Genomic DNA, 24,971 nt, shown 5'->3' on the forward strand with positions numbered 1-24,971 from the left:
AGATCAAATTCAACTCTTTCCTTGCAACTTATTAGAGAAACTACTGAGGAAAGAAATAGGTGTGGGAGAATAAGAGGTATGGACTTCCAGTTGCAAAATAAATGAGTCACAGGTATGAAATGTACAGTGTGGGGAATCTCTACAGTCAATAACTATGTCATATCTTGGTATGGTGACAGATGGCAACTAGACTTATTGTAGTGATCATTTTGAAATGTATAGAAATGTGAAATCCTGTTACACTATGCCGTGTAACAGGAACTAACATCGTGTTGTGGGTCAATTATACTCCAAAAACAAACAAACAAACTCATAGAAAAAGAGGTCAGATTTGTGGTTACTAGAGACAGGGGCTGGAGGAAAGATAATTGAGTGAAGGCAGTCAAAAGGTACAAACTTCCAGTTAAAAGTAAGTACTAGGGATGTAATGTACAGCATGATAAATATAATTAACACTGCAGTATTTTATATATGAAAGTTGTTAAGAAAGTAAATCCTAAGAGTTCTCATCATAAGAACAACACTTTTTTCCCTATTTCTTTAATTTTGTATCTATATGAGATGATGGATGTTCACAAAACTTACTGTGGTCGTCATAATGTACATAAATCAAACGATTATGCTGTACACCTTGACTTATACAGTATTGTATGTCATTTATATCTCAATAAAACTGGAAGAAAAAAGAAAGAAAATACTAAAGACTATGCATGATATGTTTTTTTTTTTTTTTTGCTGTACGCGGGCCTCTCACTGTTGTGGCCTCTCCCGTTGCGGAGCACAGGCTTCGGATGCACAGGCTCAGTGGCCATGGCTCACGGGCCTAGCCGCTCCGCGGCATGTGGGATCTTCCCGGACCGGGACACGAACCCGTGTCCCCTGCATCAGCAGGCGGACTCCCAACCACTGCGCCACCAGGGAAGCCCGTGCATGATATGTTTTTTAAAAAAAGTTACGCGACTGCTATTTCAACTACTGCGGTAAAATAGTGACATCTTTCGGCATGATACGCTCATGTTAAAACCACGCAGATATTTAAATTTTAAAAATTATAACTTACGTTTGAAATATGTAATCAAATTTTTAAAATAAGATTAACCTTATTTAAAAAATATGCAGCAGGGTTTTGAAAAAGATCTCTGTAGAACAATGCATTTTTCTGTACATTTATTTTGAGTGGTCCCATTTTAATATGTCTTAAATAACTGTCAGTTTAAAATCGGATATTTACTTTACTTGGTCAAAATGATAAATGGTAATTCTGGCAAAAAAATGGAAGCCTAGCCTCAGAAAAAAAAATTTTAATTGTTTTTACTTTTTCCTCCTTATAGTACTTATAGTACTACTAAAGTATAGTAGTACTTTTTCCTCCTTATAGTAGGAAAATACATTTTTAAATTGGCCTTCCTTGAGAAACTATGGAAGTTAAGGGAACAGATAAAGATTAACTCTTTGAGTACTAAATCAACCATAATTTTTAAATTCCAAACTGCCTGCTTTTCACACCAATACTGAGAGAAGCCCATTGCCTCCTGTTTAACTATTATTAATCATTTTATGTCAATCTGCACTTGAATGAACAGGTTATGACCCTGCTAGCTCCCCATTTAGGATGAGTCCTACACTGCCAGGTGACTCACCCAGGTCTCCTTTGTTCCCCAAAGATCCTGACTGTCCAGACAGCCTGTCCATAAGCACCTTTTGACAGATTTGATGTCACAGAAGAGTGCAGATTGAGGCATATTTCTAAAGGTTAGAAGACTAAATTTTGGACTTTTGTAACCACTATGTCTTTTATAAGTTATTAATGCCTTGGCAATTGTACCAACTGTACTACTGTTAATGATTTTATTTATATTCTTTCTCTCTTTTTTTATTTTTACAAATAAGTTGATTTAAAATCATTGGAAAATGCTTATATTAGAGTTGGACTTCTTATATTGGTGTAGCACTAAATAGGGCTTTGGCATAACCCTTCTCCTGTATAAGATGGGAATAATAACAGTACCAATCCACAGAGTTGTGGGAGGGTTTACATGATGATGCACACAAAATGCTTAACTAACAATGCCTGATGCATAGAAAGCATAAAAGTTAATGCTATTATCACTGTAAGTCTAGAGCTTGGCTATCCAATATGATGGATACATACGGCTGTTGAGCACTTAACATGTGCTTCGTCAGAACTGAGATGTCACATAAGTGCAAAATGTACACCAGACTTTGAAGACTTAGTATGAAAAAGAGACTTGATCATATGTTTAAATGGTATTTCAGACATATTGGGTTAAATAAGATAATTTGTTAAAATTAATTTTACCTGTTTCTTTTTACTTTTTAAAATGCCAGAACCTTTTAAATGTACAAATGTGGCTTGCATTCTGTTTTTATTGGGCACTGCCATCTAGGCCAATGGTTCTCAAACTGTAGCGAGCATCAGAGTCTCCTGGAAGGCTCGTCAAAACACAGAATGCTGGGTCCTACCCCTCGTTTCTGACTGAGTACGTCTGGGAAGGGGCCTGAAATTCTAATCTCTCACAAGTCCCCAGTGATTCTTGACCACACTTGGTGAACCACTGGTCTCGATCAATGCTACTTAAAAGAGGGGTCCATGGGTCAACAACTAATTCTTGGAGGAATTAGAACACTTGGCAAGTTTGCCAGCAGAGATGCAGGCTCCAAAGACTAAGATAAGGACCTAGTTACAAGAACCCTTGCGCAAGGCATGGGTGGGACCGGCCGCCATGTTCACTGAGGTTCTTAAACTCTCCAAAAGGACAGGATTGGTTTCAGAGGCTCGAGCAAGAATAATCTTTCTGAGATGAAGAGGGGGGAAAATGGATGGAAATGTTGGAAGTCAGTCTAGCTGTACATTTCCTTCTCTCCCTCCATAGCACACAAGAAAAACTGAGATTGTTTTCGGCTAAGTATTTGTCTAATTAAAACAATGTAGCTAAGGCACAGTTGATGTAGAACAAACCATGCTAAAGGGTATTTATGTCTCAGGAAAGGATCTTATTAAATCAGATAACACTCCACTTGTTAGAACCATGAGAAAGATTGGTATTTTAGAGTAGAGAGGCTTCTGGATCCTCTGCCCCACCCTTAAATAAGTGAGCACACTATTTTGAATGATCTCACCAGTTTGCCAAATGACTTCTCACTTTTTCAGGTGGCACCAAAGCCTTGTGGGCTCAAAGGGCTTCCTGAAAATAAAATCCTCATTGTAAGAGAGAAAGCGGACCCACTGGTAATATTTAAAACTCCCAGTTCTGTATGCAGCGACCATTTGTAGCTTTATGTCTCACAGGTTGGTTGGTTGTTTCAGAAAACTTTAAAATATGTGTAATGCTTAACAGCAGAGAGTCTGGAGCCAGTGTGTCTGGGTTAGAATCCCGGTCAGTTACTTCACTTCCCTGTGCCTCTGTTTCCTCCTCTTTAAATAGGACCTATCTCAGTGGGCTGTTGTGAGGATTAGAATAGCTGTCATTTGAAAGGAATGTAGAAAAGTCTGGCACGTTGTAAATGCTATTATTGGTTAAATAATTAAAATATAGTAGAATCTAACTGTGCAGGTTAGCATATATGGCCAAATGTAGTAATTTGTTTTCAGATACCATGATGATTTCTAGGGACTTCTATATGCATGGGTTCTTGAGTACATGTATTTTGAGGGCTTCTTTGAGAGCTGTTTAAATTTTTTTCCCAAGAGAACTCCGAATTCTCATTTGATTCCTCATCACTTCCTATTAATTGAGAGGATCTCAGTAGGAAGGAAGTGAATGTAGTTTTCCCATGAATATTGTTTTCCAGGTTACATTTTTTCCCCCTCTGAAGTCCTTTGAAAAGTGAGTTGCAGTATAAATGTTGGAAGGTTTTCGTGGCCATGTCAGTTGGGTAGCATTGTCTAATATTCCAGGAGAACAATGCGTCATTCTCTTAGTCAAATATTTTAGTGCTTAGGGAGAGGCAGCACGACCGTCTGAAACAGTGGCATGAGTTTCAAAGATGTACCGAAAGGGCAGTCAGATTCTCATACTATAGAGACGATAGACATCAGATAACGCTGATCAAAGGAAGGGATAGACCCCCAAAGCCTGGCATGTTGAATGCAAAATGAAGGCTAGATTAAGTGTACTAACATCTTTTACACTTCTCTGCTTAGACCACGTGAAACAGAGTGAAGCATGCTCAACAAAACTGGTGATGCTTGGAAGCATCATGCCCTTAGTAAGTGTCAGCAGGGCCATCTCCAGGAACCTCAGTGTTACACGTGTGGAACAGTCAATAACTGCACTGAGTGGGGAAACCCAAGCCCAAGAGGTGAGTGGTTTCAGACCAGTCACGCAAGCCCTCCGCACTCGTTCCCTGAAAGGGAGGGAGGAGAATTGAGCTATAAACCCCTTCCTAACTCTAACATCTCAACTTTTGCTTGGACTTAACAGAGATTCCATTTGGCCTTTCCCCCTCGCCCCCATAATCTACATCTAACGTTGTCAAATCGTATGTCCACTTATTTCTGCTTCCTGGTTACCGATGTGAAGCGAATGTGTTTTGGGAGGTGATTTGCCATCTCATGTGCCATTATGCAATCTGGGACTGAATTTTACCAAATAAGGTGAGAGTCTGAAGGAACGATTAAATAACCAGTATCAAATGCAAGAGATTCTGTAGAAATAACTTCTTAAAACCTTTATTCCAACTCACTTTTCTGGTTAAAACCTTATTGTTTTTAATCTTACTGTCTGAACTCTATGTGTACTTAGCAAGTGCCTCTGCCGTTTTATATAACCATGACTAAGCTTTTCTTGATATTTATATGCCATTGAAATTGAGCATGTGCAGTAGTTGCCACATATGGTAGAAAAATCGTTAAGATAAACCTTCGTAAAGGGGCCTATTTAAGGCTCTGCACGACCTGCTATCTTCTCACATCTCCACCCACATCTCCTACCCTCCTTCTAGCTCCATTTCTTCCAGGTTCTCTGGTCTTCTCTCAGTTCCTGGGATGGGCCTGTGCGTGCATTATTCCCTCTTGCCGGCCGCCTGCCCTGCTCAGCAGTGGATTCGTGCACCCTTCAGCCCTCAGCTGAAGTGCCTTTTCCTCAGGAAGGGTTTCCCTGCTCCAGCCAAGGTCAAGCTTTTCTGTTTTTTTTTTTTTTTTGGAGTATTATTGCTTTACAATGTTGTGTTAGTTTCTGCTGTACAAGAAGTGAATCAGCTGTATGTGTACATATATCCCCCTCCCTCTTGGACTTCCCTCCCACCTCCCCCATCCCACCCATCTAGGTCGTCACAGAGCACCAAGCTGAGCTTCCTGTGCTTTTACAGCATGTTCCCACTAGCTGTCTGTTTTACTCACGGTAGTGTATATATGTCAATCCTAATCTCCCAATTCATCCCACCCTCCTCTTCCCCCAGCCCCCGTGTCCACATGTCTGTTCACTACGTCTGCGTCTCTATTCCTGCCCTGAAAGTAGGTTCATCTGTACCATTTTTCTAGATTCCACATATATGCGTTAACAGAGGACCTAAAAAGATGGAGAAATATACCATGTTCTCGGATTAGAATAGTCAATATTGTGAAAATGACTATACTACCCAAAGCAATCTACAGATTCAATGCAATCCCTATCAAATTGCCAATGGCATTCTTCACAGATTTAGAACAACAACAAAAAATGTTTACAATTTGTATGGAAACACAAAAGACCCCAAATAGCCAAAGCAATCTTGAGAAAGAAAAACAGAGCTGGAGGAATCAGGCTCTCCAACTTCAAATTATACTGTTTTTAACTCTTGAAGAATCACATTCCTCACATTCCCTCCAATGTCAAACGTTGCATTTGTTTGAGTGATTGATTCATGTATTTCTCCTCCTATTTCCCCTTCTCATCGTACCCCTGACATGTGTGTTGTATTTGTGCCTTGCACAGAGGAAGGGCTCAGTGTGCATTTGATTAAATAAGTCCTGCTCAAGGCATTAAGCAACACACGATGGCATTTTTGCTGTATATTAACGAGAATTTGTAAAATAAAAGTATCTTGTGAAAGGCAAAAACCCTGTATTCTAATTAAGCAGCTGTTTCCAACCAAGAAGATTCTCGGAACTGTATTGCTTTGTAGTTGCGTATTTAATTTAAAAGCTTTTTGAAGTATCAGACAGCACTTGTTTTCCCCCTCGTGATATAATATATTCTATTATCTTAATAATTTGCATTTATCTTCTAAAATAGGCTTGAAATAAACCAAGTTACCTGCACTCTCCCATCATCTCTCCAGACCTTTTTCAGAGCCATGTAATACACCATTAGGGTGTATTAGTCACTCACTTGGGGGTCCTGATCAAAATTTCTTTTGATCAGGGTTGTTGGAGAGAATGATACATTTGTCTGTATATTGCTAGACAGTTATAACCACCTGGCTCCCTACAAGCCATACCTGATGTTGTTTATAGGTACCTGATAAGCAGAAGACAGACAGGCAGACAGACATGAAGTATCACACCAACAACACTGCCTGGTCAGGCCATTGTCATTCCTGTGACTTGAAACCCTTTCTCATGTCCATACAGTGCATTAGTTATAAACACACAAGGAATGACTAGCCATTGAGAAACTGGGAGATTTGTGATCTTGTTCTCTGGCAAAGGAGAGGAAAGGAGAGCTTTGTGTGGCCTGGGCTACAGAGCAGAATCAGAAACTGGGGGCTGATCTTTGTCCTGTTGCCTGGCAAGAGGCTGTGTAATGCTTTCTTCTACCATGGGCACAGGGACGCTGGTTATGGCCTAAGCATGTTTGAAGAGGTACTGTTTTGTATATTCTTTTCATACATTTGTAAAACACTTTGAAGTCATCAAAGCACAGCATGAAAAGTATCTTTTCTGAGGCATTTAAAAAACAAACTAATTAACCCAACAATCCTTGGCACATTTCCATCGTTACTGTGGCCACAAAAGTTAATTTTGCAAGGACAATCATACATAAGTAATACACAAAATGTTAGAAAAGTTTTCTTGAAACTCACAGAGATGAAATATGAGTAAAGAATAAAAAGGAAGAGTTGACCAGCATTCAAGGGTTAGAAGGAACTGCAGATTCGTTATATCAAGTGCATACGAAAAACGTCTTCCTAAAATGAATGCAGGTTAGAAATGGCAACCTTCAGATATTGAACATGTTAATATTTTCTGTGCTATCTGTCCTCTAATCCAGACCTTCCTACCTCTTTGTGTGACCTGTTGGTGTGTCCTAAGTGGGTTACAGATGTTGCTGCAATATTATCCCTTCAGTTGTCCCCTGACCAGGCCATACATGGGGTGGCTGGAGCTTCTGGACCAGTTGCCTCTGGCTATTAGCAACCTCATCTGTTTACCTCAGTGCCAGACATAGAAAAGTTTGGGTGGGAACGGTCTAACCAGCAAGGTCAACCTCCTAAAAATAGCAACAATAGTCTTATTAACAAAAAGGAAACACAAGAAATAAGATGGTATGGGAGAGGCATGTTAGAAATGTCAAGAAATGAGTAATGATATCTCAATTTTACAAAAAAGGGAGAAAATCACTGTTCAGACTCCAGGCTGAGCCAGGACTGGCCTGGTCTCCAGAAGAAGGTGCTAGAGGGCCTCTCCTGCCTGCAGCAGTGGGTAGCTTGTGTTCAGGCAGAGGGGTGGGGAATGGACATCTGAGTCCAAGTAAATGCTCACATTTTTACCTTCTAGTGAGTTTCCTCTTTTTCTCAGCAAGGGTTTCTCTCAGGGTCATTTTCGAATGAAGTTTCCCTCTGATACATTTTATTTTACTATTTCCAGACTCATTATTTCCAGAAATAAATAGTGTCACACAGTCCTGGCAGACACAGTTTTCTACCTGTGGAGGATCCATTTTTGCTTTCAACTTTGCTACAGACTCCTGGTACCATGTCTATTTAAAAACGTACCTTCTCAGATTCCCTTGCAGTTTGTTCAGGCTGATAAGCTGAAGGCAAGACATTTCACACGCACGATAATAACACAGAGCCTCCTGAGGAGAAGGCTGCTCTGCCCTTTGCCCTTTAACCTGGCATTGCTCCTCTAGGCTGATGGAAACGCAGATGCCCTTCTGGGAGGCACCTGCTTAGGCAGAGTTGAACCCACCCTGGGCTTCTTGTTGTTTCAGGGAAACCAACCCCTCACCTGGTTAAAGGTAATCTGTCGCTTGAAGCTACAAACATACGTGACACAACCATCTAAGGACAAGTTTCTCACATCAGGCTGGCTGAAAGATACCAGAAGACAATTAGGCCGGCTATTAAGATGTCATGTACATGGGACTTCCCTGGTGGTCCAGTGGCTAAAACTCCACACTCCCAATGCAGGGGCCGGGGTTCAATCCCTGGTCGGGGAAATAGATCCCACATGCCGCAACTAAAAGATCCCACACGTGGCAACTAAGACCTAGCACAGCCAAATAAATAAATAAATATTTTTTAAAAAAAGATATCATGTACAAAATAGTTTCGGAAGCTCTGAAAGTACTTCTGGATATCAATGATCAGCCCTCACAAGAGTTGCTGCATTCAGTTTCAGGCCCCTTATCATTTCCTAATGGATTGAAAATTGCAGTGAAAAACACAGCTGATATGTTTGAAGCCCTTGGAGCTGCAGCATTTGAATCTTTTTGGCTTTAAATAAATATAGTCAAGTAGTTGGCTCTTTTTTCTAAAACTAACATTTAATGATCAGTGATATCAAGAGAAATAAGAATATCATAATAATATACAGGAAATACAAAACAGGAACCCATTGTTTATCCTGTTCTCAGTGGACATTGCCAGAGCATTGTTTGGAAAACTTTAAACAGGGTCACTTCAATGTAGTTTACCGAGCTTTCAAAATCTAAATTGAATGATGGAGTTTGTCCTTGTTACAGAAAAAGTGATTTTGAGAAAATATTCAAGGCTAGGGATGTCTTGAGTTTGAGTATTAAATGACCTTAAAGTTTTCTACTTATGATTTCATAAAATGGTAAATGCTCTCTGTCGTAATTGAGGCAAAAGCATGTTGGATTAGGAAGCAAATAATCTTCCAGTTTTTAAATAAAACTGAAGATACACACACAATGTGGAAATTATTTTAAGCGTTCTTGTCTCATGGCTTCTGGTTACGTACCATAAATTGAGGAAATGAATATAAATTGCAATACATTCCATTTTATAACAAACAGTCACGTATAAATATTTTCTCTTTCTATCCATATCTGTGAAGAACACGATGGCTGAGAGGAAGGTTCTGGAGGCTGTCTGCCACCATCGAATCTGACTCTACTGCTTCCCATAGCATGGTTACTCGAATCTCCTTGAGCTCCAGTTCTCGCGTTAAGAAAATAAGAGCTATTGCAGTACTTGACTCATCTGATTGGTATGAAGATTGAAGGAGTTAATATACGCACAGCTCTTAAGACAATGCCTCGTACACAACAGGCATAAGTGTTGGTTGTTCCTGTTGTTATCATCATTTTCTCGATGATGCATGACAGGTAGTTGAAAGCATAGGCTTTGAGGATAAATAGTCCTTAGTTAATTTTCTGGTTGTGCCCCTTATTCACTGCTTGGTTTGGGCATGATCTCTGAGTCTCACTTCCCTCAGCTGAAAAGTGGGGATATCATTAGTTACCATAGAGCATTATTAAGGGGATTGAAGAAGATACTGCATGGAAAATCACACCTGGCATACAGTAACCATCAGTTATTTTTTAAAATCAGGTAGAAAAAAATTATTTGCAAAAGTATTAATTGATCTTTGCAAACATGTGTACTTTCACTTTGCTGATGGGGAAAATGAAATGGATAGGACACACTGAGATACTGAATTTAATTTCCTTAAATTTATTTCAGATAGCTCACGTTCAGACGTTTATGGGGTTTAAAAAATTTTTAATTTTAAATAAGCATTCATGGAATTGTCAAACAGCTGGATTAAGAAAACTCCCATCTTTGCTAATGACTTTGCTAATGACTTTCTCTATGGTTGATATTTTCCTCTTTAAAGCAACAGCATTTTATCATCATCTTATTCGGTGAGTAGAAGGTGGAAGAGGAAAAGATATTAGCATTAAAAGGAATAACCCAGAAGAAGCAAAAAAGAATTGACTTTGTAAGCCCCTGTAAGCGTCTATCATTCCCTTAGCAGGTGGGAGGAACAGAGTTATTCTATCCATCTTTGCTAAAACAGAGTTATTCTATCCATCTTTGCTAAAAACAAACATATACTAACTTATATCCATTGACTACAATTCTGATGAGTGATAATTGAAGTATAAGTACCTCTATTATAGCAATAATTACATAGCAAGAAAAAAGAATCAAGGTTTGGAATCAGGCTTAGTTCGCCTAGTGACAAGCCCTGTCACTTTTAGCAAGTTACTCAATCTGTCTGAGCCTTGATTTTCTTATCTGTAAACTGCAGACAATATCCCCTACCTTTTGGGGAGCCTTTTGAGAGGATGAAATGAGACTGTGTGAAGACCAGTTAGTTATGCACCTGTTGTGGAAGGATGTTTGATGTATTGTTGTTGCTGCTTGCTGTCATTTTCCTACTAGACTGTAGGCTCCTTGAGAACAGGCTTCCCTTTTAAAACACAAGTATCATCTGTTCCCAGCACAGTGTCCGGTCCCTAGAATGTACTGAGTGACTATCTAATGAAACCAGGCAGGGATACCCTGCATGAGAAACTGAAACAACCACAATAATACATAGAAGGCTTGACCTGTTTAAGTGAAAGAGCTGAGAGAGCCAGGCATTGACCAATCGAACTTCTGTTCTGGGGAAGAGATTTAAGTAAAAAGTAAATAAAAGACAACCTTTTCCTCAAACATATGGAAGGGAAAGATAAGCTCTAAGGAACAGAGAAGTGTTGTCACAGTGATCATTACCTGAGGGGATTGTAAATAGCATCTTTAAATAAGGCTATTTATATATATCACCTATATTTTCTTCCTTTGTAGAAAGATGGTAATGACCTTAGTCCATGATTTCTGTGAGTTGCTGTCTGATTTCTCCTTTGAGTCATAGGAGTTTTTATGTATAACTCAGATCTTCTGATTTCTCTTTGATTCCCCCTGCCCTCTCCCACATTTTCTCTTCCCTACACTGAGTGTCTCCACCGTGGGGACTCAGAAGCTTGATGCCTACATCCAGTCACACTGATCCTGGAGAGGTGGGCTCTATGTATTGGCCTTATCCTAGGTCTCTGCTACAACACACACATCCTCGGAAACGGTATAGTCAGCAGATTTGGGGCACCAGTTTTGGCTTCCCATATTTCTTATCTTTCATTTAACCTTGAATCATAACTGGAAAGAACACTATAAAACCTACCTAATCATCCCCTTTATATTTTGAAAATTGGGATTCAGAGGATCACTTTATAGAAAATCACTAGGATCAGGGTCTGAGACACTCTATCCCAGTGGGGCTGAAAGGGCATAAAACAGCATCAGCAGCAGATTCTAGATCTAAGTTGGGATGAGAATTCCCACCGAGTCCTGTCAGTCTGTACCACGAGCGCCAGGCCTACTCCATCACCGACTGCTACTTTCTTTTGCCTGGGAGCAGCTTTGATAGAAACTTGTGTTCAACCCCCGATGAACTAAATTAGAGGTGAATGCTACCCACGATAGTAGACTCATTAAAGTATCAGGTGATGGCTTCAACTGCAACCAAAAGAGGTTTTTAGAGATAAAAAGAAATAGACATCAACAGTAGAGAAGATGAGGTTTGCAATAATTCTAGTAAGAAGGGATTCAGTGGTGGAAAGAAATTAATAGACTATATCCTAAAGAGAAAAGAAGTAAAATTTGGAGCTTCCAAGTTCAGTATTAGGTATATCTTAATTGAGGTGTAGTCAGACACGCAAGTAGAATAAAGTGATCTTGGAATCAATAAATTATCAAAGGAGAATAATACCATTTAAGATAATTAGAAAAATGACTCAAAAGTGAGATAATTCTCAGTAAGAAATTATTTTTATTAATGCAGGGCTTGCTTAGTAAAACTCTTCTAAAAAATGGGACTCTGAGTTCATTTTATAGCATTACATTAGGGTACACGTATTTGCCCAGTTTTGCAATTATACTCTGTAATGAATCCTACCTGCAAAGACAGATAAAGAGGGCTAAATTCAGGTTGCCTTTAGATTTGCATATATAACGTTGGGTAAGAGAAGAAGGAATTGGAAAGGCCTTAACAAACAGTGCCCATCACCTGTGGCCAAACCAAACCTGAGCTATAAATTGCAGTGGCTCTACCATTCTGTAACATGAACTCTGTTTTCTTGTTCCTGATTAAGATCTATCCACTTGGCCTCTTTTCAAAAGACTTGCGCTTGACACGTATACACTGATGTGTATAAAATGGATGACTAATAAGAACCTGCTGTATAAAAAAATAAATAAAATTCAAAAAATAAAAATAAAAGACTTGCGCACATTTGAACACACCTTTGAGACTCCAGACTGGACTTCTGCACCATGTTCTATTTGGGTAACCACAAAGGTGCTGGAAATTTCAAGTAGTAACAAATGCCACAGCCTACAAACTGAAGAACACTTGCTGGTGAATACCTGATTCCCGAGTGTCAGAGCACCCCCTGGCTGTGGGCTCCAATTATTCTTTGGGGTTAGGGTTGACGAACGGATTTAGACCAGGTTAAGTCATCTTTGTTGTGATGATTTTATTCTTCCAGTTAACGTAATATTGCTCTTTTTTTCCCCCGTGAATCCTCAAAATTCAGTTTAAGGTCTTTTTAAAAAAATTTTTTTATTGGAGTATAGTTGATGTAAATGTTGTGTTAGTTTCAGGTATATAGCAAAGTGAATCAGTTATACATATACATATATCCACTCTTTTTTTTTAGATTCTTTTCCCATATAGGCCATTACAGAGTATTGAGTAGAGTCCCCTGTGCTATACAGCAGGTTCTTATTAGTTATCTATTTTATACATAGTAGTGTGTATATGTCAGTCCCAATCTCCCAATTTACCCCTCCCCCCCTTATCCTCTGGTAACCATAAGTTTGTTTTCTACATCTGTGACATGCACCCCAATGTTCATTGCAGCACTATTTACAATAGTTAAGGTTCATTTTTAAAGCTCACTTTTGTGCTGCCCTGAGATGATTATTAGGTACTTTCACTGTTCGTAGGAAATGGTACTGCCCACCTTCTACTAACCATCTCCATGGAGAACTCATTCTCATTCATAGTAGCTCATCTTGTCTGGATTTTAATTGAATACAGAGTTATCAGAGCCTTCATGTTTCATACAGAAATTATTCAAAATACAGTCATAATAATTTGACTGTTTGTCAAAATATAATTTATCAAGTCAGTGATAAATTACATTTATAATTATAATTTATATATTATATAGTTATATAAATAGATCTATTTATAGAAGGATAAATTTGTGTGGTGCCTTCAGAATATATTAGTTTCTTACAACAGAATCATTCAAGACAGACATAACATTGAAATCGTCTTGATTTTTAATGCAATATTTCATAAATCTCCTTTCTAAATACTAAAGAATCTTGAAAACATACAAGGTGAGGAATGTTTATGTAACTTTGCTGCTATTCTTGCTTCTCAACCATCCTCTCACTGTCTTAGTATATTTAGAAGTTTTGAGTTTCAAGTTTCTTCATATACATATAAATTCATATAAATTCTTACACTGTTTCCAAATCAAAGTGAGCAGTGCCTCAAGGGCTGTGTTTGCCATTTCTGTTTCCACGATAAGCAATATCCGTACAGTGATTAAAAGGTTTATGAATGGTCCTTGCTAATTTCTAGGCTGATGAAACGTGGCTCTAGTTTCACACACTTCAGGAGGCAGGAGGTTCGAGGTCTTATTTCCTACTACTTATCTCCAGTCGCTGCTTCAGTGGTTTTGTTAACTTTGTTCTGAGAGGAACTAGCATTGGGCTAAGATATAAAACACAAGAACAATGAAGTGAGTAAATCAGTCTATTAACACGTACTGATTAGTGCCCACACTCGTACACAAAGACACATTTATACTAAAACATTCCTGATTCTCGCTTACATGATAATCACTGGCTCTACAAGTAAAATAAATGTATCTTTGTCATTTCATCTGTTGGATATGTACTAATGGCTTCCCCAAAATGGATAAGGACTAAAAACGTCGGGAATTATAACAAGATACCTGAGTAGCTGCATAGCTCTAAAATTGGAATGATCTCCACCTCAAAAGAGCCAAGATATCTATGGACTCATATTTCACTCCATTTATCTGCATAGCTAGTCACACTGACAGGTGGCTCTTCATGTAAAAGAAACTTCAACATTTTTTAAAATTGAAGTATAGTTGATTACAGTATTGTGTTAGTTTCAGGTATACAGCAAAGTGATTCAGTTTTTTATATATAAATATATATATATATATATATATACAGATTCTTTTCTATCATAGGTTATTACAAGATATTGAATATAGTTCCTGTGCTATCCAGGAAATCCTTGTTGTCTATTTTATATATGGTAGTGTGTATCTGTTGATCCCACCCTCCTGATTTATCCCTCCCTCCTCTCTTTCCCCTTTGGTAACCATAAGTTTTTTTTCTATGTCTGTGAGTCTGTTTCTGTTTTGTAAATAAATTCATTTGTATTATTTTTTAGATTCCACATATAAGTGATATCATATGATATTTGTCTTTCTCTTACTTCACTCAGGATGATAATCTCTAGGTCCATCCATGTTGCGGCAAATGGCAATATTTCACTCTTTTTTTATGGCTGAGTAGTAATCCACTGTGTATATATGTACTACATCTTCTTTATCCGTTCATCTGTTGATGGACACTCAGGTTGCTTCTATGTCTTGGCTATTGTAATTAGTGCTGCTGTGAACATCAGGGTACATGTATCTTTTACAATGAGACATTTTGTCTTTTCCGGATATATGTCCAGGAGTGGGATTGCTGGATCATATGGTAGCTCTATTTTTAGTTTTTTAAGGAACCTCTATACTGAGAAACTTTAACATTTTAAGGTCAAGAATGTTAACTTCCTTATTCTTACAATAGTCCCTTGGGTGGGTAGAAAGCATTTCTCATTTCACAGATAAATACTCTAAAATGCTCTTATCACTTAACAACTGACTTTATTAATTTAGGGCAGAACTCAAGATTCCCTGATCACATTTTCCTGAAATGAACGACTTTTGTAACTCAGCATTGATTCTGTTTCATTGAAATTGCTTTCCTCTTTCACATCACACAAATGGAAAGAAGAGCTGATTTTGGTGCCTGGTTATAAATATTCCATAATGTCTATCCTCTGAAAAAGTTTGAACATTGAGTTGAAAACCACGAGTGTGGGGAAAAGCAATAAACAGTGTCAATGTGATTTAAAGGCATAGGAATATGCTGCTTTTAATGATGTTTATTAAAATGGCATTTTTCATAAACAACTTTAAAGATTTTTCTAAGTACTAATTCTGAAGAGTATGCTTATTTTCATTGCAACTTAAAAAATGATATCTATTTAAATTAGAATGAATATAGTTTGCTAATGCCCCGTTTAATTATCATACAATGGTATGTATAAATTCACCACCTATATTAGAAAAAATTGGGAAATATATTTATGAATACAGTAAGTATTTAAGAAAAAACTTTTCCACATTTCATATCATCATATGTTTTGTTTGTACAGGCTCATACATTCATGAATTGAGCCATTCAGCCTCATATACAAAGTATAAATAGACCTCAAGCCTATAAGCTCCACAAGGGCAAGACCTTCTGTTTTCTTCATAGAGTACAGTGCCTAATTCATAGAAAAAGCTTACTTAATGCCAATGAAAAATGAATGATGGAATAATGGGAGAACCAAGTCAGGCAAGGCAGGTCATGTAATGTATATTGAACGATAAATGTTTTGGATATGATCTTTTGAATTGTTTTTTCCCCCCTTATTTTTCTTATTTTAAACGCTCTGGATAATCTATTTCACCTAGTGTGTTAGGACTTACCTGTGAAATGTAATTTGTCATACAGATTAGGACTCTTACAGGCTATCTATCATACTAGGTACTATCTTAAAAATGTGAAGAAGACAAGACTGTTTTTCCCCCAAAGTACACGCTCTCAAAGTGGCCACCTTCTTCTTTAGATCACAGTGCCATGGTTAACAAAGGGAAATTATTCCACGTGTACGTAGCCACATGTATGTGACAAAGGGAATTGTTCTTAATTCTTTTTGAACTCCAGTTGCACTGTATTTGGTTCCAAAGTAGAGCTAATCATTCTTAATCCAGAGGTAAAACCATCGCTGCCAGTAAACAGGCCCAGTGACACTGAGCACAGAAAATCAAGATGGCAGTGTTCAATTTTCCAGTGGGACATATTCCAAATAACCTCCCAAATTAAAGTCGAGGCGAATTATGACAATAAAAGGGAATTGATAAAATACTTATATCCAGAGATTCGTTTTGATTTGCTTTTCATTCCTATTGCTTAGCATCGTAGCATCAGAGTTAGATGTGTAAACATCTAACTCTGATGTTTAGAACTCCAGAATTGGTGCCCCACGAATCTCCTTTGGTCCTCGCCTATATGCATCTCCTTATTTTGAAAGTTTCAAAACTTGAAGTTGATTTAGAAAATATGGACAAGCATAAGAAGAAAAGAAAAATTATCTGCAATCTCACCACAAAGAAATAATCATTATTGGCCTCATAGATTTCTTTTTCCTCCATACCTCTATTGTTGCGTTGTTTCTGGTCTTTGGGAATAAAGACACTTGGTGTAGTCTTGTAAATAAATGTTTCCATAGCGTCCACAAAGAAAACTATAGAGAAGGATAACAGGCGAGTTATAACGTTTAGGGGGGTGGTGTTGCTAATCAGTAGTTCCCACAAAGAAGCAGAAAAATGTTAGAGCACAGGGCTTGGAATCTGGCCGGCCCAAGTTTGATTTACCTTCCCCACAAGTGTGACCCAGTACAAGATGTTTAACTTCTCAGAGCCAGTTTCCTCTTCCGTAAAATGAGAATAATACCCTCATCAGAGTGTTTTTGTGTACAGTCAATGTGAGGTATTTAAGGAATTTGGCAAGCTGCCTGACACAGTATGCATTCAGGGAATGGTAGCTAATATTATTATTTATAAGAATACTTAGTTATTTTACATTCCTAACTAACCTTGCAGATCACGAAGCTCAACACCACATGACATGAAGATTAATTTTAGATCAGCTCAAGAAAAACAAAATTAAGCAGGTAAATTTATTGGCAAACGACCGTATAATACATTCTTAAGCAAGTACTTTAGGATTGTAGGATTAATTAAAATTCTTCTCTGTTAGCTTAGTTAATGGCAGGATGGCTCTTCCTTGGAATTAGGATCTTTAGAAATGGTGATCTCCCTCGTTCTATCCTAGTATTGTGTTCGCAGTTAATACTCTGCATAGTTTGCCTTAGTGTGATATAATTCAGGCAAGACCAGAAGATACAGTAGTGTGTTGTTAGACTCTTCTAGAAGTTTCTTTGAGTTTTAAATTAAATTTCAGGTTTAAGAAATATGTGATCATTGCAAGTCTGGTGGGTTTTATATTTAGAAGTTTTAAACTATCTATTGTGGAAAGTCATTGTTATATTATGTAGTTTTTGCTCTGGGCCCAGTCGAACTTTATTATGTCAAGATCTCTGTTAGATCCCCATTACTCTTTCATCCCAGGAGAATTTTATTGACAGCATAGTTGTCATTTATTGAGAGCCAGTTATGTGCTAGGCACTGCTGTGGGTACTTTGCATGAATTATTTCATGTACTAGAACTAATGGGTCTGTGATCTAGGCATAAGAGCCTCATTTTTCTGGTTCCAGACCTGTGGTTGAAAGATGTTAAGTCACATGCCAGCACTTACATCCTCGTAAAGGGCAGGCCCACGACTGGACCTTACCCTACAGCTCCCCGCAGGCTTCTCCCTGCCTGCTCCCTCCTTTCCTGAAAAATCCGAGGGACTTTCATGCAGAATTGGAGAAAACTTGTCTTTGACAAGGCTCATACAAAAGGAAAAGCAGTTATGGGCTATCAAAACATAAAAAGTACTTAATTCATACTGTTATTTACTGACCTTTAAAAATTATCAACCAAGAATAAGTAACATAAATTGTTTACTGAGTACAATAAATGGCACTTCAAACTATAATTTGGATTTTTATAATAACCACATAAAGAAACAACACTGACAAGGGAAGGAGAATGGAGAGACACATGGAGGAGAAGGAAGGACAAGGCTGGACTGGAGTAAGGGGGACCGCGGGGGAGGTGCACTCACATTCACGAGTGTCTGGGGTCGTCTTGGAGCCTGGTGCTATTCAATGAGGCAGATCTCTACTTTCATATGTAACATACTACAGGGAAAGTCTGAAATTGATCATTATATTGACATTTTTAAGGTCGGGGGAGTTCCATTCACAGAAGGCCATAGATACAAAAATCCAAACGTGTCTTCAAGCATTAGCCTGCACCTAGAACTGCAGACACATCAGCCTACTCCAAACTCTCTAGCTATTCGGCTTATCAGAGGGAATTCCAGATTATGCCTCCTTGACCCCGTGCCCCTTCCCCCATCCTCTGAGGAGGCTCGATCTTCTGCTTGCATGTCGGAATGCGCTCTTACCATGGGAAGGGGTGGGGAAAGAGGGTTTTCTAGAAGGTAGAGGAAAATGAGGAGCTGCCAGATCCCTCCCACATTGGGGACTTCACAGGCCCTCTCGACATGATGCAGGGATCCGGGTGATGGTATTCTGATGACCGAGGTCCTGCCCGTGTGGGGTATAGGAAGGGTATGGCAGGACTCATGCCTCCCAAGGGCCCCAGCCTGGGGAGAAGCTGCGTTTCCTCCAGCCAGGAAGAGATAGTAGATACCAGTAGAGATACCCCACAGTAGCTCAGACTCATTAATCATCTTATTAAGTCCATTGCGGTTGATGCACAAAAGGCAAGAGTGTTCACATATGATGAATAAAAATGCAAGTTGTGTACAGGGTTGGCTTTATGGGCCTGTGACCTGAGCATTTACATCTGACCCTGTGCTTAGAAAGGCCAGGTGCTGGGTTTAATACTCTGTGTTCATCCTCTTGAAATTATCAGTGATTTTTGAATAAGGGGTCTAGCATTTTCACCTTGCACTGGGCTCTGCATGTTGTACGGCATTCCCTTTTGTATGAAATTTCAACACAGATAATCAAAGTCTCCTGAAATTTCCGAGACTCCAGTCTCATATCTCACATCCTTAAGAGATAAAAGATCCAGGGCAGGGGGAGTGTTCTTCCTGTAGTTTACACCATCCTCCTCTGTGAACTCCTTGCATTTAGTCTCACCCCCCTTCTCAGTTGTACTTTATACCAGAGTAGAGGTTTTAAAATGGAAATCTTATTATTTCACTTTCCTGCCTGAACTCTTTCAGTGCCTTCTCATCGACCTGAGTGTGAAACAATGATGCCGCAATCTTGCTCTGGCCTGCTTGTCCGTTTTACTTTCTCTCTCTCCATATCAAGCACCCTGCATTCCAACCACACCCAACGACTTGACTTTCAGTCCTTAGAACATGTCCTTCTTGCTTCTGTGCTTTAGCACATGCTGTTCCTCAATCACGGGGGTTCAGCACGTTCCAAAGCAAGAACCCACATATTCTTTTTTTTTTTTTTTTTTTTTTGCTGTACACGGGCCTCTCACTGTTGTGGCCTCTCCCGTTGCGGAGCGCAGGCTCAGCGGCCACGGCTCACGGGCCCAGCCGCTCCGCGGCAGGTGAGATCCTCCCGGACTGGGACACGAACCCGTGTCCCCTGCATCGACAGGCAGACTCCCAACCGCTGCGCCACCAGGGAAGCCCCCACATATTCTTTATACCCCAAACTCTTCCTCAGTGATGCCTCGGGAGCTCCTGCACAAGCAAAGTAGATCCTGTGCGTGTCCTCCATCTCTATGAATGCAATACCGCACTGAATTAGAATCACCTATTTTTAAGACTGTTGAGCAGTCACTGTTTGAGATGCATTCCAAACACTTAGAAGAGTTGATTGTTATATAGTAATCTTGACTATAAAACCCTCACTTTTCTCCCTGACCCATCACTTTCATTCATGCCTGTTTTTCTCTTGCCTCAGATGTTGAAACTCTCTATAACCACTTCTTGCTCTTTTCATTTAATTTGATAGACTCTTACCAGGTGTATCTTTTTTACACACAAACATAAGCATTACTTTTTCCCATTTAAACTCCAAGGGTAAGCTGGGACGAAGTGAGAGAGTGGCATGGACTTATATACACTACCAAATGTAAAATAGATAGCTAGTGGGAAGCAGCCGCCTAGCACAGGGAGATCAGCTCGGTGCTTTGTGACCACCTAGAGGGGTGGGATAGGGAGGGTGGGAGGGAGGGAGATGCAAGAGGAAGGGGGTATGGAGATATATGTATATGTATAGCTGATTCACTTTGTTATACAGTAGAAACTAACACACCCTTGTAAAGCAATTACACTCCAGTAAAATGTTAAGAAAAAAAAAAAGGAACTCCAATGGTTCTCTTTTTTATCTAAAGATTTAATCCAAACTTTATCATAAGGCTGATCCTGAGGCTGGTGGTGTGGCTACCATTCCTCCGGTGTTTTTGATGTGTTAGGTCATTTACAATAATCCCACTTAATCCCAATGTTAATCCTCAGAGGTGAGCGCTATTATCTCTGCTCTGAAGGTAGTAAAATAGGGATCTAGAGAGACTGGGGGTCCTGTCCCCACATACTCAGCAGTCACAGGGCTGGAAAAGAAATCCAAGTCGGTGTGACTGCAAAGCCCATGTGCTTGCCCCACCCCACGCTAGGCTCGGTTCTCCCTATGGTTCCCTCATTCCAGACCCACTAACCCACCTCCAGCGTTCTCTCATGCCCATTCTTTTGTACATGGTGTTCTCTCCATGCAGAACCTTGCACACTTCTGAGATCATCCAGGGAGATCATTCACACCCTATTCTGAGTGCTTGCTCACCACTGTACGGATTTTTGTGATGCTATTTGGTCATCATTAGCTTCCCCTCCCTCAACTCTGAAGACTGTGAACAGCTCTCAAGAGCTAAGACTCTGGCTAGTCACCACTGAACTTGCACAGCCTGGAGAATCACAGCACATGCCTCTCTACTTAACTCATTTATATAAAAATGATTGCACGGCTTCCCTGGTGGCGCAGTGGTTGAGAGTCCGCCTGCCGATGCAGGGGACGCAGGTTCAAGCCCTGGTCCGGGAAGATCCCACAGCCCACGGAGTGGCTGGGCCCGTGAGCCATGGCCCCTGAGCCTGCGCGCCCGGGGCCTGTGCTCCGCAACGGGAGAGGCCACAACAGTAAGAGGCCCACATACCGCAAAAAAAAAAAAAAAAAAAAAAAAAAAAAAAGATTGCAGACTTCCCTGGTGGTGCAGTGGTTAAGAATCTGCCTGCCAATGCAGGGGACATGGGTTCGAGCCCTGGTCCAGGAAGATCCCACACGCCATGGAGCAACTAAGCCCGTGCACCGCAACTACTGAGCCTGTGCTCTAGAGCCCGCGAGCCACAACTACTGAGCCTGCGTGTGACAACTACTGAAGCCTGCGCACCTAGAGCCCGTGCTTCACAACAAGAGAAGCCACCACAATGAGAAGCCCACGCACCACAACGAAGTAGAGAAAACCTGTGCGCAGCAGCAAAGACCCAACTCAGCCAAAAATAAATAAATTTATTTTAAAAATGATTGCTAATAATACTTTCTAACACTTCTTGAGCATTTTCTACATGCTGGGCCCCCTTCTACACACTTAACATGCATAACCCAGTTAAGCCTCAAAAACTCTTTGAGATAATTTATCTTTTTTTTTTTTTTTTTTTTTTTGCGGTACGCGGGCCTCTCACTGTTGTGGCCTCTCCCGTTGCGGAGCACAGGCCCCGGGCGCGCAGGCTCAGCGGCCATGGCTCACAGGCCCAGCCGCTCCGCGGCATGTGGGATCTTCCTGAACCGGGGCACGAACCCGCGTCCCCTGCATCGGCAGGCGGACTCTCAACCACTGCGCCACCAGGGAAGCCCTCCACTGGCTTTTATTTCACCTTTTGTGCCTCCTTGTTCATTCGGCACTGTGGACAAGACAAGGCTGCCACTCCATCTCACGTACACACTGGACCTTACCCATACTGCAGTGTAATAAGACTGTCCTTTGAGATTTCCCTTCCAGCTGTCAGGAGTTGATCTCATTTCTCAATTCCCGCTCATGCTACCTAGGTCCCAGCCTCCCCCGCGCCCTTGGAGGCTGGACCATCCCTTGTCCTTGAGTCTTCTCTCTCTTTGCTGCCCCTCTCTGAGGTCTTGCTCCTGGAGAAGCCCTACTTCCTCTAGCACCTTCCTTCTCTGCTGCTGGCGCTTTCTCCATGGCTGCAAACAGGCTAAGCTCTTCGCCAAAACAAACAAATTGCTTCATTTGTCTCCCTTCCTCTTTTATTTTTCTTTCTACTGTCTTATCTGGAGCCTTCTCCACTTATTTTCTAGTTGTACCTGTTGCTTCCACATCCTTAAAAACATTCTCACTTCTTAATCTTTGGATGCGCCTTTATCCCTGCCCTGGAATGAAATGCTTCTCAAAGTCAACAACTGACCTATATGAGTAAAATACGATAGGCCTTTCACCTATCGTATTGGTGAAAGGAAGAAATGAGGAAGCTCCATTTCTTCTTTATTCACGTAAAATGGTGATGATAGTACCTACCTCACAGGATGCCTGTGCAGATGGCATGACATGTGAAAGCAGTGAGGGGATGCTAAATAAATTAGTTAGTGGGGTAAAACAATTCAGGATGCCTACAAACCTTGCTTTTGCAGCTATTATCAAAATCCCACCCCATTCAAGACCTAATTCAAATATCATTTTCTTTGTCATCTTCCCTGATCCTCTAAAAAACCTCCCTTTCCTGAGCTAGTTATTACCATCTTTTAGAACTTTATCTCTTAAAACAGTTAAAGAACTTCTTTATCCACATCATATGACAGTTACTTTGGGGCATGTCTTTTGAAGAAATTATAATAATTAATGTTTCTGTCATCTCTTTTACTAAATTGTAAACTTTCTTAATGGCTTTCTGTTTCATTTTCTTTTTTTTTTTCATCTTTTTATCCATGCTAAACACATAGTAGGTCCTTGATGAGTGTGATGTACATGAAAAAAAAATGAATGATATGAAAATTCAAAAATTATTTAAAAATATACAACTACAACTTTGGCATCTGTATTTGGGTCTGGTCTCTCTTTACATTGTTCCCAGAACTTAGGATCTCTCTCATTCTCTGTTTTCCCTATCAAAGCTTCTTTTCAATATCATAGATAAAATCAGAAGCCAGCTAACTTATATTAACATACCAACAACTGAGACAACAATCTTCAAAAGTCTGGAAAAAAACAGAGTTAGAGAATCTTGTCAGTGTATGGTCAAGCCCAGCTGCAGGGACAGGTGACTCTAGATATTCTAGTCCACTTAGCAGTTATGAACTTGTGGTTCTGATGTGTTTGTTGGGCAAATATAGTTTGAGGATAGTTTTATTTTTTTTATTTTTTTTGAAAGTTTTCTTTTTCTTTTTTTTTAAATACATTTATTTATTTATGCTGTGTTGGGTCTTTGTTTCTGTGCGAGGGCTTTCTCTAGTTGCAGCGAGCGGGAGCCACTCTTCATCGCAGTGCGCGGGCCTCTTACTGTCGCGGCCTCTCCTGCCGCGGAGCACAGGCTCCAGACGCGCAGGCTCAGTAGCTGTGGCTCACGGGCCTAGTTGCTCCGTGGCATGTGGGATCTTCCCAGACCAGGGCTCGAACCCATGTCCCCTGCATCGGCAGGCAGATTCTCAACCACTGCGCCACCAGGGAAGCCCTGAGGATAGTTTTTAAATCATTTGTCCCTGGCATTATACTTGTCAGATGCAATTCTGATTTTATTTCCTTAAAGAACGCACTGACCAGTTAGTAATCTGACCTTTTGGGAAGTGACATTTCTCAGTGTCAGTCAACAACAGGCCATTCTGTTTTGCTGGCCAGATAAAATACTCTCACTCTGAGATGCATTACATAGTGTACAGATTTTTCAAAAAATGCTTTACTTTTGGTGGGAAATCAGAACATGTGACTTTTCCTAGTTTCTGCTGAACTTAAAACTCTTTTAGTTGAATGACCCTGTTGGAGGGGTCATTCTTGGAGGATTGGGGTCCTCCTGTTAAGCTCCTGTCCTCTCCACCCCACAGGCTTTATCTGGACCATGGAAGCCAGCACTTCTTCTAGGCCAGGTTAGAAGCAGATGCAGTGAAATGACAGAGGAGTCTGGAGACGAGGCAATTCATAAATGGAACATTCCCCAGGAAACTCAATTTTATCATCATAATCTTTTAGTTCTTGACAGCTGCAAAGATCAGTGCCAAAAAGAGTGAACCAGAGTTTCAGGGGTATGTTTTCCCAATTCATTCCAAAGGAAGTAAAAGTTTAGGGTTCCAAATGATCATGATGTGTTAATACACCACATAATAATATATAGAGCAAGTGAAATTATTTTACCAGAGAACTGTCCATACGAGGCCCTGAGAGGACATTTGGGACTTTGGGTCAAAAGGAAGGTGATTTTCAAATTAAGTTATGGTTTTGTCATTTACTTTTACTTATAAAATAAGATTATTTATGGCTTTGTCTTTTACTTACTAGAGTGATGACTCTCCTCTCTGCTGCCAATAAATCTAAAAATTAATTTAACATGTATTAAAAGCACTTTGTGCACTTCCGAAAGAAGGGGTTTTTTTTTTAACTGAAGAAAAAAGTCATATTAATTGTATAAACTGGTTATGTTAGTCTTCTAAAATTAAATTTATGATGGGAAGGAAGTCAGTGATATAATCAGCTTTTAGACCACAAATCAT

Source organism: Delphinapterus leucas, chromosome 21 (genome assembly GCF_059928025.1).
Source record: "Delphinapterus leucas isolate spDelLeu-1000000601 "Yukka" chromosome 21, BTC_Dleu_Yukka2, whole genome shotgun sequence".
NCBI lineage: Eukaryota > Metazoa > Chordata > Mammalia > Artiodactyla > Monodontidae > Delphinapterus > Delphinapterus leucas.